At 42.5% G+C, this 15,803-nt stretch overlaps 1 protein-coding gene and 1 long non-coding RNA gene across 2 annotated transcripts in view; one reads left to right on the top strand and one right to left on the bottom strand.

Moving 5' to 3' along the window:
• LOC311514299 (uncharacterized protein) overlaps positions 1–15,803 on the top strand; it is a 393,040-nt gene that overhangs the window by 127,886 nt on the left and 249,351 nt on the right. The gene's annotated exons all lie outside the window — the stretch shown is intronic.
• LOC311514300 overlaps positions 6,255–15,803 on the bottom strand; it is a 41,939-nt gene continuing 32,390 nt past the window's right edge. Inside the window, exon 4 of the long non-coding RNA XR_014709867.1 lies at positions 6,255–6,338. This is a non-coding gene — a long non-coding RNA (uncharacterized lncRNA). The remainder of the gene's footprint in view (positions 6,339–15,803) is intronic.

Below are 15,803 nucleotides of genomic sequence, written 5' to 3'. Positions count from 1 at the left end.
TCTCTTTTGTAGTACCTGGAATAAGACCTCTTTGGAAACAAAATGAAGGAAGCACTGTGCATTTGAAAGGCAAGGGTATACTATACATTCTGAACAGTCTTGCGGAGTTGCTTATTTATGTTACCTTGATGGATGACAATCGAACACCTGGAATGACAGTGCATAACAAGTTAGGGATGAGTTTGCAATGCAGAAGGGCAGCAATGAAACGCCAGTGCAGCTTTGGACTTCACAGGCACCGCGGCATAGAGCAATTGACAGCTTACTTTGGATATCTGAAATATTTATTTTTCTTGCAATTTTACACTACAATTAAGAGACTTTACCTGAGATAAGTGTTCTGTTTTGAAGTTTTACCTTTCATGTGTTAATCAGTGGTTTTGCGACTATAAACGATAGAAGAATTTATGTGCAGCTAAGTATTATTAGTCTTAACATTATGATTTACAAAAGAAGTTCTGCCTTGATACATTTCCATTATAAGTGATTATTACCAATATGCTTTTTATTAGGTAGAATCTGTGTATAAAGTATATACTCACTGCTTACTATGGTACTTGTGGGGCCTGATGTTGTCCCAGTACAGTTTTTTAAGACTGTAATCTTTCAGAGATTTATAATCTTTTGTTACCAAAGCTTTCCTGAGCAACATAACTGAGGGTTGTTTTTATTATTTATTTAACATAATAAATAATTCCAAATCAGGAGATGGATTAATTATGGGCCCAATTCTGAAACACATTACTTTTGTCCATTGTCTTAAGTTTACTTGCATAAGTAGTCCCATCTTCTTGTGTTATATAAGGCCCTGTCACAAAATAAATGGTTTTGATCATGTAGCCATAATGTGGCAAAAGAATAATGGATTAGCAGGTGAATCTTATTGTTTTGGTTGATGGTTTTAGAGGAAAGAATGACAGGAGTTGATTGGTGGAGACTTCCTTCACTCAAGTATTATTATTAGTCAAGTATCAACAAATAAATATCAAGACTTTTGCTGCTCAGGAAAACTTTAGAGATTTTCTTTTGAGGGACTAGAGAAGTTCTAGTGAGAGATGGTCTCTCACCAAGGATCACAGCCAACATGGCTCCTCCAGGTGTTCAGTATAGCATGTAAATACTCTTTTTAGGTTTTTCAGAAAAAGTTAGACTTTATCAAAGTCAATACCAAGTGCCTGGATTATTGTAGCTTTTAGTAACAGAAATCTTAAATATTTTCTTCTGCCACTGATTTTGTGTAATGAAACATTATTTTGAAGTCTTTATATATCTTATCCCAGATATTATGCTGATTCTGTCTGAAATGTTGTGACCTGCAGACGAGCCTTAAAAAACATGATTTATAGATTCTAAGGTAGAAGGGACCACTGTGAACATCTAGTCTGACCTCCTGAATTACACAGGCCACAGAACTTCCCCAAAATAATTCCTAGAGCAGCTCTTTTAGAAAAACATCCAATCTTGATTTAATAATTGTCAGTAATGGAGAATCCATTATTGATAAGTTGTTTAAAAGGTTAATTACTCTGTTATAAATGTATACCTTACTTCCAGTCTGATTTTGTGTAGCTTCTACTTCCAGCCATTGGATCATGTTTTACCTTTCTCTGCTAGATTGAAGAATCATAGAATCATAGAATATCAGGGTTGGAAGGGACCCCAGAAGGTCATCTAGTCCAACCCCCTGCTCAAAGCAGGACCAATTCCCAGTTAAATCATCCCAGCCAGGGCTTTGTCAAGCCTGACCTTAAAAACCTCTAAGGAAGGAGATTCTACCACCTCCCTAGGTAACGCATTCCAGTGTTTCACCACCCTCTTAGTGAAAAAGTTTTTCCTAATATCCAATCTAAACCTCCCCCACTGCAACTTGAGACCATTACTCCTCGTTCTGTCATCTGCTACCATTGAGAACAGTCTAGAGCCATCCTCTTTGGAACCCCCTTTCAGGTAGTTGAAAGCAGCTATCAAATCCCCCCTCATTCTTCTCTTCTGCAGGCTAAACAATCCCAGCTCCCTCAGCCTCTCCTCATAACTCATGTGTTCCAGTCCCCTAATCATTTTTGTTGCCCTTCGCTGGACTCTCTCCAATTTATCCACATCCTTCTTGAAGTGTGGGGCCCAAAACTGGACACAGTACTCCAGATGAGGCCTCACCAATGTCGAATAGAGGGGAACGATCACGTCCCTCGATCTGCTCGCTATGCCCCTACTTATACATCCCAAAATGCCATTGGCCTTCTTGGCAACAAGGGCACACTGCTGACTCATATCCAGCTTCTCGTCCACTGTCACCCCTAGGTCCTTTTCTGCAGAACTGCTGCCTAGCCATTCGGTCCCTAGTCTGTAGCTGTGCATTGGGTTCTTCCGTCCTAAGTGCAGGACCCTGCACTTATCCTTATTGAACCTCATCAGATTCCTTTTGGCCCAATCCTCCAATTTGTCTAGGTCCTTCTGTATCCTATCCCTCCCCTCCAGCGTATCTACCACTCCTCCCAGTTTAGTATCATCCGCAAATTTGCTGAGAGTGCAATCCACACCATCCTCCAGATCATTTATGAAGATATTGAATAAAACCGGCCCCAGGACCGACCCCTGGGGCACTCCACTTGATACCGGCTGCCAACTAGACATGGAGCCATTGATCACTACCCGTTGAGCCCGACAATTTAGCCAGCTTTCTACCCACCTTATAATGCATTCATCCAGCCCATACTTCCTTAACTTGCTGACAAGAATACTATGGGAGACCGTGTCAAAAGCTTTGCTAAAGTCAAGAAACAATACATCCACTGCTTTCCCTTCATCCACAGAACCAGTAATCTCATCATAAAAGGCGATTAGATTAGTCAGGCATGACCTTCCCTTGGTGAATCCATGCTGGCTGTTCCTGATCACTTTCCTCTCATGCAAGTGCTTCAGGATTGATTCTTTGAGGACCTGCTCCATGATTTTTCCAGGGACTGAGGTGAGGCTGACTGGCCTGTAGTTCCCAGGATCTTCCTTCTTCCCTTTTTTAAAGATTGGCACTACATTAGCCTTTTCCCAGTCATCCGGGACTTCCCCGGTTCGCCACGAGTTTTCAAAGATAATGGCCAGTGGCTCTGCAATCACAGCCGCCAATTCCTTCAGCACTCTCGGATGCAACTCGTCCGGCCCCATGGACTTGTGCACGTCCAGCTTTTCTAAATAGTCCCTAACCGCCTCTATCTCCACAGAGGGCTGGCCATCTCTTCCGCATTTTGTGATGCCCAGCGCAGCAGTCTGGGAGCTGACCTTGTTAGTGAAAACAGAGGCAAAAAAAGCATTGAGTACATTAGCTTTTTCCACATCCTCTGTCACTAGGTTGCCTCCCTCATTCAGTAAGGGGCCCACACATTCCTTGGCTTTCTTCTTGTTGCCAACATACCTGAAGAAACCCTTCTTGTTACTCTTGACATCTCTGGCTAGCTGCAGCTCCAGGTGCGATTTGGCCCTCCTGATAACATTCCTACATGCCCGAGCAATATTTTTATACTCTTCCCTGGTCATATGTCCAACCTTCCACTTCTTGTAAGCTTCTTTTTTATGTTTAAGATCCGCTAGGATTTCACCATTAAGCCAAGTTGGTCGCCTGCCATATTTACTATTCTTTCGACTCATCGGGATGGTTTGTCCCTGTAACCTCAACAGGGATTCCTTGAAATACAGCCAGCTCTCCTGGACTCCTTTCCCCTTCAAGTTAGTCCCCCAGGGGATCCTGGCCATCCGTTTTCTGAGGGAGTCGAAGTCTGCTTTCCTGAAGTCCAGGGTCCGTATCCTGCTGCTTACCTTTGTTCCCTGCGTCAGGATCCTGAACTCAACCAACTCATGGTCACTGCCTCCCAGATTCCCATCCACTTTTGCTTCCCCCACTAATTCTACCCGGTTTGTGAGCAGCAGGTCAAGAAAAGCACCCCCCCTAGTTGGCTCCTCTAGCACTTGCGCCAGGAAATTGTCCCCTACGCTTTCCAAAAACTTCCTGGATTGTCTATGCACCGCTGTATTGCTCTCCCAGCAGATATCAGGAAAATTAAAGTCACCCATGAGAATCAGGGCATGCGATCTAGTAGCTTCCGTGAGCTGCCGGAAGAAAGCCTCATCCACCTCATCCCCCTGGTCCGGTGGTCTATAGCAGACTCCCACCACTACATCACTCTTGTTGCACACACTTCTAAACTTAATCCAGAGACACTCAGGTTTTTCTGCAGTTTCGTACCGGAGCTCTGAGCAGTCATACTGCTCCCTTACATACAGTGCTACTCCCCCACCTTTTCTGCCCTGCCTGTCCTTCCTGAACAGTTTATAACCATCCATGACAGTACTCCAGTCATATGAGTTATCCCACCAAGTCTCTGTTATTCCGATCACGTCATAGTTCCTTGACATCACCAGGACCTCCAGTTCTCCCTGCTTGTTTCCAAGGCTTTGTGCATTTGTATATAAGCACTTGAGATAACCTGTTGATCGCCCCTCATTGCCAGTATGAGGCAGGAGCCCTCCCCTCACAGACATTCCTGCCTGTGCTTCCTCCCGGTATCCCGCTTTCCCACTTACCTCAGGGCTTTGGTCTCCTTCCCCCGGTGAACCTAGTTTAAAGCCCTCCTCACTAGGTTAGCCAGCCTGCTGGCAAAGATGCTCTTCCCTCTCTTCGTAAGATGGAGCCCGTCTCTACCCAGCACTCCTCCTTCATGGAACACCATCCCATGGTCAAAGAAACCAAAGCCTTCTCTCCGACACCATCTGCGTAGCCATTCGTTGACTTCCACGATTCGACGCTCCCTACCTAGGCCTTTTCCTTCCACGGGGAGGATGGACGAGAACACCACTTGCGCCTCCAACTCCTTTATTCTTCTTCCTAGAGCCACATAGTCCGCAGTGATCCGCTCAAGGTCATTCTTGGCAGTATCATTGGTGCCCACGTGGAGAAGCAGGAAGGGGTAGCGATCCGAGGGCTTGATGAGTCTCGGCAGTCTCTCCGTCACATCACGAATCTTAGCCCCTGGCAAGCAGCAGACTTCTCGGTTTTCCCGGTCAGGGCGGCAGATAGATGACTCAGTCCCCCGGAGGAGAGAGTCCCCGACCACCACCACCCGCCTTCTCCTCTTGGGGGTGGTGGTCGTGGAACCCCCAACCTCAGGACAGCGCATCTCATGCCTTCCAACCAGCGGAAGAGCCCATTATTAAATAGTAGTTCCCCATATAAGTACTTATAGACCTATAATCAAGTCACCCATTAACCTAGTAAATTTGTGTCTATTCATTGTACATCAAGCTGTTAGCGTGTCTGTGGATGAAATATTTCTAGTTCAATTACAAAGTAGTTTCTCATTATTTGTGGTTTAGTCTGTAGCTTAAAAACAAGGCCCTAGGCACTCCACAGCTAGCTGGACCTAAATTCTGCTGCAAAAACATCCCCCTGCTGGTGGGGGGAGTCTTTGTTTAATTTAAAAAATGTGAATGTTATAGAATTGAATATGAACTTAAAAAATAATATCAGTATAGTATAGTTCTTGGATAGAAAATACATTTTCAGTGGGCCACAGATTTTTGTATCCTCACTACCTACCAGATGTAGGGTTTCTCCTCTGTTCTGCCAAAACCTACAGCAGTAGCACGCCTTGCTGATGTATGTGTTAAATGAACAAGTATTTTCAAGATCTCAGTGAACCTCATTGTTGAGCTACAGTGGCCATCCTTAACAACTATCAAATTTTACCTTAGATAAGTATATCATGTTACCTAGATATACACACTCAGTGTCAAGACTTAATATAGAAAATGTCTAGTGAATACTGCATACACTGTGCTAACATTATTTAGATCTGTATGCAAGTCAAAAGTTTCTAAGGGTATCGCCACTTTTTTTCCTGTTGGTTTAAAGTTAACAATTTTTATAAGGACTTTTAACAGCTGTAGGCAACTGGGGGAAAAATGTATATTCATGTTACCATAATAACACTGCCTGATTATGTGATTTTAATAGAATTTTGCTGAAATGTTAATTTTGAATTATAAATCACAATTAACCTAATAGTCATATATATATTTATGTCATCACTAGATTAGGTAAATCTTGGTGTGTTGATTAATATTCAAGATGAGGAGTCTCTCAACTATTTCAGGCAGATATCTCTGTGTGGGATAAGGAATTTTGTAAATTGAATTGATACATTCCTGACATAATTTTAAATAATAAAACAGAGCTATGTGAAGTTACATAACAAAACACAAATACAGTTGAAATTGATTGAGTGAAGCTGGATTGGATTGTTTTCTTTCAATTCCCCAGAGACTGATGCAACTTTCTTCTTTTTTAGGACCTAATGACAGCAGTATAAGAAAAAGAAAGAAAGATAATTATTTTACATACTCTTCACTTTGAACATATATGAGCAGTGTTTTATTCAATGGGTCTTTTGCTAGGTGGAATTATTTGAAGTCCCAGATTATAAAGTACAGTATATTAGACAGTTAATGGGATGCATAGTCTGAAGCAGTTGACCAAATTACATAGAGCATTTCATTAGAGCGTAGAGGCAGGGATTGGGCCTTCCATTTGTTTTGTACAGAGCTAAATGTAAAGCAAAAAGGCCCCAGTCTGGCAATGTACATAAGCACGTACTTAATTTTAAGCATGGGAATAGTCCTGTTCCTATTGATGATTAGGAAGGGACTTCCATGGAGGGCAGTTTATGTCACATCTGATGACTGGTGGGATTCTTCCTCTAACGCATCTGGCACTGACCATCATTGGATACAGGATACTGGACTGGATTGACCTCAGAACTGATCCAGTGTGGCAATTCCTATATTCCGATCTTCCAATTTTATAATTGGTTAGCGGCCTCTTAGGGAGTATGCTAAATGATAGGGCATTATTGTGCTTTGCGTCATGTATCCTGAGAAGAGATTTTGTAGAGGACTATCCATTTTGTTAACCTGGCTAAAAATGCAGTAGTTGTAAGCTTATCATAGGGTTGCCAACTTTCTAATCACACTAAAACGAACACCGCTTCTCCGCCCCCTCCCCGAAACCCTACCCCCACTCCATCCCCCTTCCTCTGTCACTCACTCTACCCCACCCTCACTCACTTTCACTCATTCCCAGCCAATGGGAGCTGTGGGGGTGGTGCCTGTGGGCGTGGGCAGCGCATAGAGCTTCCCTGATTGCTCCTCCCTGCCTCGGGACTGCAGGGACATGCCCACCGCTTCTGAGAGCCATGCAGAGCTGGACAGGATGCCTGCCTTTGCCCCGCTGCACTGCTGACTGGGACTTTTAACGGCCCGGTCAGAGGTGCTGACCGAAGCTGCCAGGGTCCCTTTTTGACTGGGTGTGCCAGTCGAAAACCAGATGCTTGGCAGCCCTAGTTCATCATTCAATTGGGGAAACGGTGGTTATCTTTTAGTGTGTTTGATCTTAAAACCATGCTTTTCTTTTCTGAACTAGGTAACATGAGTGCAGTAATTGCTAACTATTCACTGTATGTGGTATAGGGAATATTATTATTACCACATTAACATTATCCAATTACTAAAGACAAAATTAGAAAGTTTTAATTCTTTCTGCATGTGTTCCATTACTGTGCATTATAAGAAACAACTTTAGGTTAGAAGAAAGACACAATACTGGCAAAAGAAGGCTAGATGCTATCAAGAACTTCCTCTGAGATATTGATCTGGTCACAGTCAGCTGCTTAGAAATTTCTTGTTTAAATAATCTAATATATCTAAGGAGTAGTACAACAACTGAATCAGTCCATTCAAATGCCGCAAAAATCAACAAAAAAAAAATAGCCCCGATGATTCTCTCTGATCTGCCCTAGTGTGGGGTTAGAGCTTTGCACAGCATAAGGATTAATTCTGCTGTATTGGTAAGAATGATAAACACATAGGGCCATGTCCTCAGCTGGTGTAAACTACATTGACTTCAGTACTGACGGTAAATCAGGAGGAGTCAATAGATGACAAGTTGTGGGGAGATTTTCAATGGCACAAAGAATAGTTAGGCTTCCCATTGAAAGTCAGTGGTAGTTTGGTGCTGATCTACCTTTTGGGCCCAAGCAAATTTCCTCCAGAAGTGATGTTGCTTATAATAATTTTTCAAATATATAATATTGGGTGGAAATTTCATGTGAACAGGTGTTTGGGAAGGAATTCTGACAATGTTGCTTCCGTTTGAAAATGACTTGAGATAATTACCATTCTCATAATTTTTTGACACTTCCAGAAAACTCTTACAAACATTTGAAATTCTCAGAAATATGTTTGTGAGAGTTCCATTCGAAAAATAGACAAAGATTTGGGAGTGGAGTGGTATCCTTATTATGAGGCTTAGAAGATCAGAACTAGTGTTTCAGTGTGGAGATCTTGGGCTTTGAAGAAATGAAATTTAGATGGGGGCAGAGGAAATTGTGTATCTAATGGCAGGCAAAAATTAAATAGATTGGAGCTTTGGGGTGGGTAAAAGAAAGCAAATGTCTAAAAGATGGTATTCGTATGTGAGGGGCTCAGATGCTGTCAGTGTTGTAAAAGTAAGAGTGTGTTGTAAAAGCTTAACCAGATAAGAAAGATTAAATAGGTAAAGAGTAAGATGTGAAAAGAGTGATTTCATGACCAAACATACAGTGGAAAAAGTAAAGATATGGAACAGTTAGATACACTATGATTTTTCTCTAATTCCCTTTATAAAGGGCAGTTTGGGAGGAAAAACACTTAAATGTAACATGCATACTGTTTTATTGCTTTTTTGTCAGTGCATTCTGTAAAAATAATAAAATTGTTCATAGCTTAGAGATAACAAGTGCCTGAGTATGCACAAGGCTTGTCTCTTAATATCACCCCCAGCATACATTTATTACATCCCTCCGCATTTCATCTTTGGAGTTTTAATTACTGACTTTATCAGTGATTTAAATTTAGCAGATTGCTAGGATTCATAGGCTAAACATACCAGAATAAAGTTATAACTTTCTCACCCTAAGCCACCGATCACCTTACAGACTTTTAGCTATGCTTCAGATAGAGAAAAAAACAACTTTATTGCGCAATGTTAAGTTGTGCCGCATTTCAGTTTTGTTTAATATATTTCAAGAGATGCTGTCAGACACCAGGTGCAGGAAATGAGTTTAAAATGTAAGGAGGATTAATGTTTTAGTAAAGGGGTCAGACTGAGCCATGTCTACCATGAGTAAAAGACTCTCATGTAAGCTGTTTTCTGATACTTACAAAGATCCCCTCTTCTGTCTGCAAATTTAAATAAAATCACTTGTGGTTGTTAGGACAATTGTATGCTGAAGTTCACTTCGGTGCACTCAAGTAGTTACCCTTATATGTATTTGGGGGCCATGTCTTTGGCCTTGCTTTGGTGGAAGAAAGGAGCAGTAAAGCACACTAACAGATTAGCTGAAGAGTCTCCAGATGTGGGGCAATCCCCTAGTGACAAGAAGATAACACAGCTGATCCCATCCTCCCACTTTCTGGCATAGGGGGAAAGCCAGGGGGCATGATTCTGAGTAGCCCTGGGGACTGAGGCAGCACAAAGAAGGTTCAGTATAATGTTATTAAACATCCAAAACTTTATTTCAAAACCAGTTTTCTTTAAACAAGGTAAATTCCTGGACCATATGCTATTAAATAAGGATTCCACATCCCTGAGCTGCCACCTATATCTGAAATGTTTAAAAAGCTGTTTTTGAGTTATGAATGCAAAAAAGATTCTGAAAAATGTCTTAAATGAAAATATTTTTCATACCTATTCAGACGACTTATAATTAGCCAAAGCTGATTTTTATGGCACCTTCCCAGATTCACACAGACAAACAAAAGCTGCTGCTGAGCCTGGGAAGAATATGAGAAATTTCAACCTAAAAAGAAATTTTTGAGAAATTTTATAACCAGTTTTTTTCCACTTGCTCAGTGTGACTATATATGTATTTTTTCAAAGGCAAGTGACTATCTTTATGAGGGTAAGTGCTAGGTGAGTTAGGCTTTTGATAAAATTTCCAAAAGCATTTAAGTGACTTATGTGCTTAAGTTTCATTGACTTTCAGTGGGACTTAGGCACTTTTGAAAATTTTATCCTTTGTGCCTAGCATGGGAAAGTTTGTGACTATTTTCCAATATTGATTAGAAACTTGGGCTGTCGATTAATTTCAGTTAATGTATGTGATTAATGCAAAACAAATTAACCAGATTTAAAAAAGTCATGATTAATCGTGGTTTTAATTGCACTGTTAAACAATAATAGAATACCAATTTAAATGTATTATGAATATTTATGGATGTTTTTCTACATTTTAAAATATATTGATTTCAATTATAACACAGAATACAAAGTGTACAAATGCTCACTTTATACACCTCTTCCCCGATATAACGTGAATTCGGATATAACAGGGTAAAGCATTTCCCTTCCTCCCCCCTCGCTCCTAGGCTTGTGCAAGCCTGGGAGGGAGAGGGGAGAAGAGGAGTGGCGGCACGCTCAGGGGAGGAGGCAGAGCGGAGGTGAGCTGGGGTCGGGGGCAGGGGCGCGGGGTGGGCTGCAGCAACTGGGGGAGGTGGGCGCAGAGGAACCGCTTCCTGCCCCAACTCATCTCCACCTCCTCCCCCAAGCGCGCCGCTGCTCCACTTCTCCTCTCTCCCAGGCTTGCCGCGCCAAACAACTGATTCGCAGCAAGCCTTGGAGGGAGAGAGGGAGGGGGAGAAGCGGAGCAGCGGCGGCACGCTCAGGGGAGGAGGCTGAGGCGGAGTAGAGGTGAGCTGGGGCTGGGGGGGTGGCTTGGGCATGGGGAGGGCCACAGCAAGTAACCGGGGGTGGGGGGGGGGGCACGCAGAGCAACTGCTATCCGCCCCAGCTCACCTCTGCTCCGCCTCTTCCCCTGAGCGCACCGCCGCTCCGCATTCCCCCCCCCTCCCTCCCAGGGTTGCCACGCCAAACAGCTGATTTGAGGCAAGCCCTGGAGGGAGAGAAGTGGAGCAGCAGCAGCGCACTCAGGGGAGGAGGCGGAGTGGAGGTGAGCTGGGGCGGGGCGGGGAGCTGCTTGTGGGTGCTCTGCACCCACCAATTTTTCTCTGTGGGCGCTCCAGCCCCGGAGCACCCATGAGTCAGCACCTATGGTGGCAGCGTGTCTGGCTCTGACACGCTGCTCTGAGCGGCATGTTAAGGGGGCCGGGCCAGGGCTGGGGCGTTGGACAAGGGGCAGAGGGTCTCTGGGGGTGGTCAGGGGACAGGGAACAGGGAGGGTTGGATGGGTCGGGGGTTCTGAGGGGTCAGTCAGGGGGCAGGGAGTAGGTGGGGGTCAGAGAGGGGGCGGGGCCAGGCTGTTTGGGGAGGCACAGCGTTCCCTATCTGGCCCTCCATAGCAAGTTCGATATAACGTGGTTTCACATATAATACGGTAAGATTTTTTGGCTCCTGAGGACCGCGTTATATCGGGGTAGAGGTGTATTATTATTTTTTATTACAAATATTTGCACTGTAAAAAGGATAAACAAAAGAAACAGTGTTTTTCAATTCACCTCATACAAGTCTACTCAGTCCTACTTCTTGTTCAGGCAGTTGATAAGACAAACAAGTTTGCTTAAATTTAGAGGAAATAATCCTGCCGCTTCTTCTTTACAATGTCACCTGAAAGTCAGAACAGACATTCACATGGCAGTGTTGTAGCCAGTACTGCAAGCTATTTATGTGTCAGGTATGCCCCTTCATGCTTCAATATGTAGGCTCTTAAGTTTTACATTCTTTTGTTTTTGAGTACAGTTATGCAAAAAAAAATTACATTTGTAAGTTGCACTTTCACGATAAAGAAATTGCACTACAGTATTTGTATGAGGTGAATTGAAAAATACTATTTCTTTTGTTTTATCTTTTGTACAGTGCAAATATTTGTTATAAAAATAATATAAAGCAAGTAATGTACACTTTGTATTCTGTGTTGTAATTGAAATCAATATATTTGAAAATGTAGGAAAACATCCAAATATGTATATAATACATTTAAATTGGTATTATATTATTATTAAAAAGCGCAATTAAAACTGCGACTAATCACAGCTATTTTTTAATCTCATGATTAATTGTGATTATTTTTGTAATTTTTTGCAGCCCTATTAGAAACTCTTAACAATAATGGTTTAAAATGAAAGTGAAATCTTAATTTCAACTGTAATAGCATTATAATTATAATATCTTCAATGATCTTGCAGTGGCATTGACCCTCCCACCCCTCAACAATTATGTTTCCTAATCATAGAATTGGATAAGGATATTTTGAATTTCCTGTTGATCCACTCCATTTAGAAGGTTAAGAACAAAAGGTTTGGTACGGAATGCAGCATCAGAGAACAGGCCTGTTTCAAAAATGTTATGTTATATATGTATTTGGTACGGAGACGAATCTTTCTGCATATGAAACTTTTATTCTATAACAATTTCAAAGACCAGTAAAAAGTAGCATTTAGAGCATAATCTTTTTAGTGCTAGAAAGATTGTGATTAAAAAAAGTCTCTGTTTTGCTGTGCCAAAATGGGATCATACTTTTTAAAAAAAATCTATGTAGTTATTGTGATGTAATCTATTTATGTGGCCCTTATTACCCTAGTATCTGACCTTTTCATAAATCTGCTTTTAATATAGAACTATAAAGGCTCTTATATTGGATATAACAAATAGGTGATGTATTACCTTACAGGTTTTGTTTTGCCAACATCTGGGGGCATGTGTCTTAAAAATATGGGTTATTTAGGCCTCTGCTGCTTTGCAGGTTAGTTATAAATTCAGGGCAACAGTGTCCTATTACCAGTTAACAGCTCAGGTCATCCCAAGTAGACAATTCATCCTCCTACTTTCCTGTAACCTGTAAAACTGCACTTTTACTTGGCTCCCTCTCTCCTCCCATTAGCCATTTATGCCAGATTATAAGAATGATTATTTAATGGGGCACCTACATCTAAAGGCTTCTGTGTGTCTAACAAAATCTCACTAAAACATCAGGCAGCCAATTCTAATGAGATCAAGTGGGCTCTAGGGATCCAATTTATCCATCCCAGTGGTTTCTGTAAGAAGCCAGTTGGTGTTGCAGTGAAGCTATAGTGCTGAAATAAGATTTGAGTAAGGAAGCACACTGGTAAAAGGCTAGGCATCATATTGTAGTTAGAGAGGTCAATATGTAATGAGTTGTCTTTAAACAGATTAAAATTACTTGTGTGGTGTCAATTAAGCTGGTAAAAAACTATGTCGAGAGTGAGATGCTTGGGAGTCTGAAAAGAAAGTGGCAGTTTGTGGAGAGAAGATGGATGGTGGGGAATGGTTATGGAGAGATTGTTTCTGGGACTAGATGCATGGCTGCTTCTGTCTTGATGGAAAAAGACCACTAATGAAACGAACACAGGAAGAAGTAAAGTGCACAGGGGGGACATGTTGGGCTTCAGCTGCAATAGAACCAAGAGGGTGGTTCTGTGTGTCTGCATGAGGAGTTATGGGGAGGATTTGAAAAGCCCCCATATAAGGCTTGTCCATGCTGCACATTGCAGAGGCCAGCTGTCTGGGGGCTCCCCAGAGGCCCCTATGTAGCAGGGTTTTAGAGAGGCATGGCAGAGGAGTAGCAGGCATGGGTCAGGTGGATCTGCAGCTCTGCTTCTCCACTGTCCTCGCTGAGCAGGATGAGGAGCTGGCAGCAGAGATCCTCCACTGCATGATTTGGATCTCTTTCCTTTCCAAACTCCATACAATCTCCCTATGTCACACCCAGCTGCTGAGACTTGGATGGCAGGGAAAGAGACAGGATTTAAGCCCAATATAGGTGTGAGATGAGGAGGACAAATATCAAACAGGGAGAAGAGAACTCACTGATTTGGTGCTGTCATGCTGCAGGATCTCTGCCAGAGGATGTGCTACCACTTTCAATAGCATATAATGTGGTAATAGCCTTCAGGTCACTGAATTCTGAATGAAAGGCTGTGGGATTCTGATTTAGTCACTAAATTAGTTTAAGATCTGCAAACAATCAGGTTTTTTCACATTTAGAAATATCCAGAGAGTACGCAGTTACATATCTTCGCAGTGTGGATGATGGTAAATCCAAAAGTCATCACTTTGTTTAAGGTCTGCTGGGCAAGGTAGGTTAAAATTAATAATTCCATGTCTTTTCCTTTCTGACCTCATTCCACTTCCTGTTTTTGAATTCCATCACTGCAGTATGAACACTTTTGTGTATTGGATTTTTAAATGGACATTAAGGCACTCAGTCACCCAGTCCGGCAAGAGTTTTTGCTTCATTCAAAATATTTTTAAATGCCTTTTACAATATTGTACTGTAGCACTAATTCAAATTGAAAAGTCTACTGCAGTGCAAAAATGCTTCAAAATTTGCTGCAAAACATCAATTTTTCTTCTGTTCGCATGGTTAGTAACTGTTTTCAACTATATAGGAAGTTTTGTTGTGGGCAAGCCACCTGGCAGGACACACCCTTAGTCACCATCTGAAAGCTGAGCCAATTGGATCTCAGCAAGGAGGAAGCTATAAATATGGGAAACTGGAGACAGCCTGGAGAACTCAGTAGCTGAATCATGTTTGCTGTTGTCCACTGTGAGGTGTGTGTCTTCAGAGACTTTACTAATCCTTTTGGATCCAGAGATGATGTGCTCCCTATCTCACTGGCCGCCAAAGAAAGGCACTGGAAGTTACCTCTGGTTGTGAGAGTTTGACTGGAAGAGTTGAAGGAGTCCATGGAACTGCCATCTTGTGCTAGCTGTAAGAAGCTCTAGGGACATATATATCTTTTGAATTGCAAGAAGGGCTGAGGACTTCCCTCGCGAGAGAGTTGGAGGGAAGTGTGTCCACACATGTACATACATAAAACGGCCATACTGGGTTAGACCAAAGGTCTATCTAGCCCAGTATCCGATCATCTGACAGTGGCCAATGCCAGGTGCCCCAGAGGGAATGAACAAAACAAGTAATCATCAAGTGGTCCATCCCCTGTCACCCATTCCCAGCTTCTGGCAGTCAGAGGTTAGGGACACCACGCAAGATACATATTTTCTCAATATTTTATAATAGCAACAAATGTGGAAGTTTGGGGGAGAAACACCTAAGGGCTGTCACATAATTGTTGTTTATGAGAAATATTTACAGACATTTCAACTAATACTTGTAGATTGTTTATACTTAGGTTTGGCAGAATTCAATTTTTCTACAATTAATATAGATTTTTATTTTAATTTTTTTTATTTTGTTTTTACAGTTGCTGGAAACTAAGCAGCTAAGGGGGGTGGTGGGGAGGAAAGGGTTGGGGCTAGGGTTAAGACAGCAGTGTGAGGTGGGCTTCAGGAATCTCACAGCACTGACAGTGGAGCCCAAGGCACCATGGCACAAGGTGCAGGGGAGGCTGTGATCCTGGCCAGGACTGCAAGAAGGAGGTCGAGGTATTGCTGAACAGTTCCTGCCTGGGCGTGACTCCTACACTCATGGCTGGTGAGTGAGTGAATGAGCAGGGTTGTGACAGCAGAGGTGCAGAGGGCTTCCTGAATATCCGCGGTGCTGGTGACACCCTATTCCTGCAGGCACAAGGTGTGGGGAAAGGTCTGGTCTTTGCAGGACAGAGAAATGATCTCTGGCCAGGGCAGCAAGAAAGAGGAGGATGAGCCCCTGGCCGGGTGGGAAGCCACTCTGTTGCTGAATGGCTCCGTCCTCAAACAGTTCTCTTGGTTTCATCTCTAATTACATTTTCTAGCATTTTTACATAAGGATGCAAACTATTGGGGCATTCAAATTTCTTGACAACTT

The sequence above is a fragment of the Lepidochelys olivacea genome, assembly GCF_965140295.1.
Source record: "Lepidochelys olivacea isolate rLepOli2 genome assembly, chromosome: 1".
Lineage (NCBI taxonomy): Eukaryota > Metazoa > Chordata > Testudines > Cheloniidae > Lepidochelys > Lepidochelys olivacea.
The sequence above is the reverse complement of the archived record's forward strand: the minus strand, read 5'-3'. Positions and strand labels throughout refer to the sequence as shown.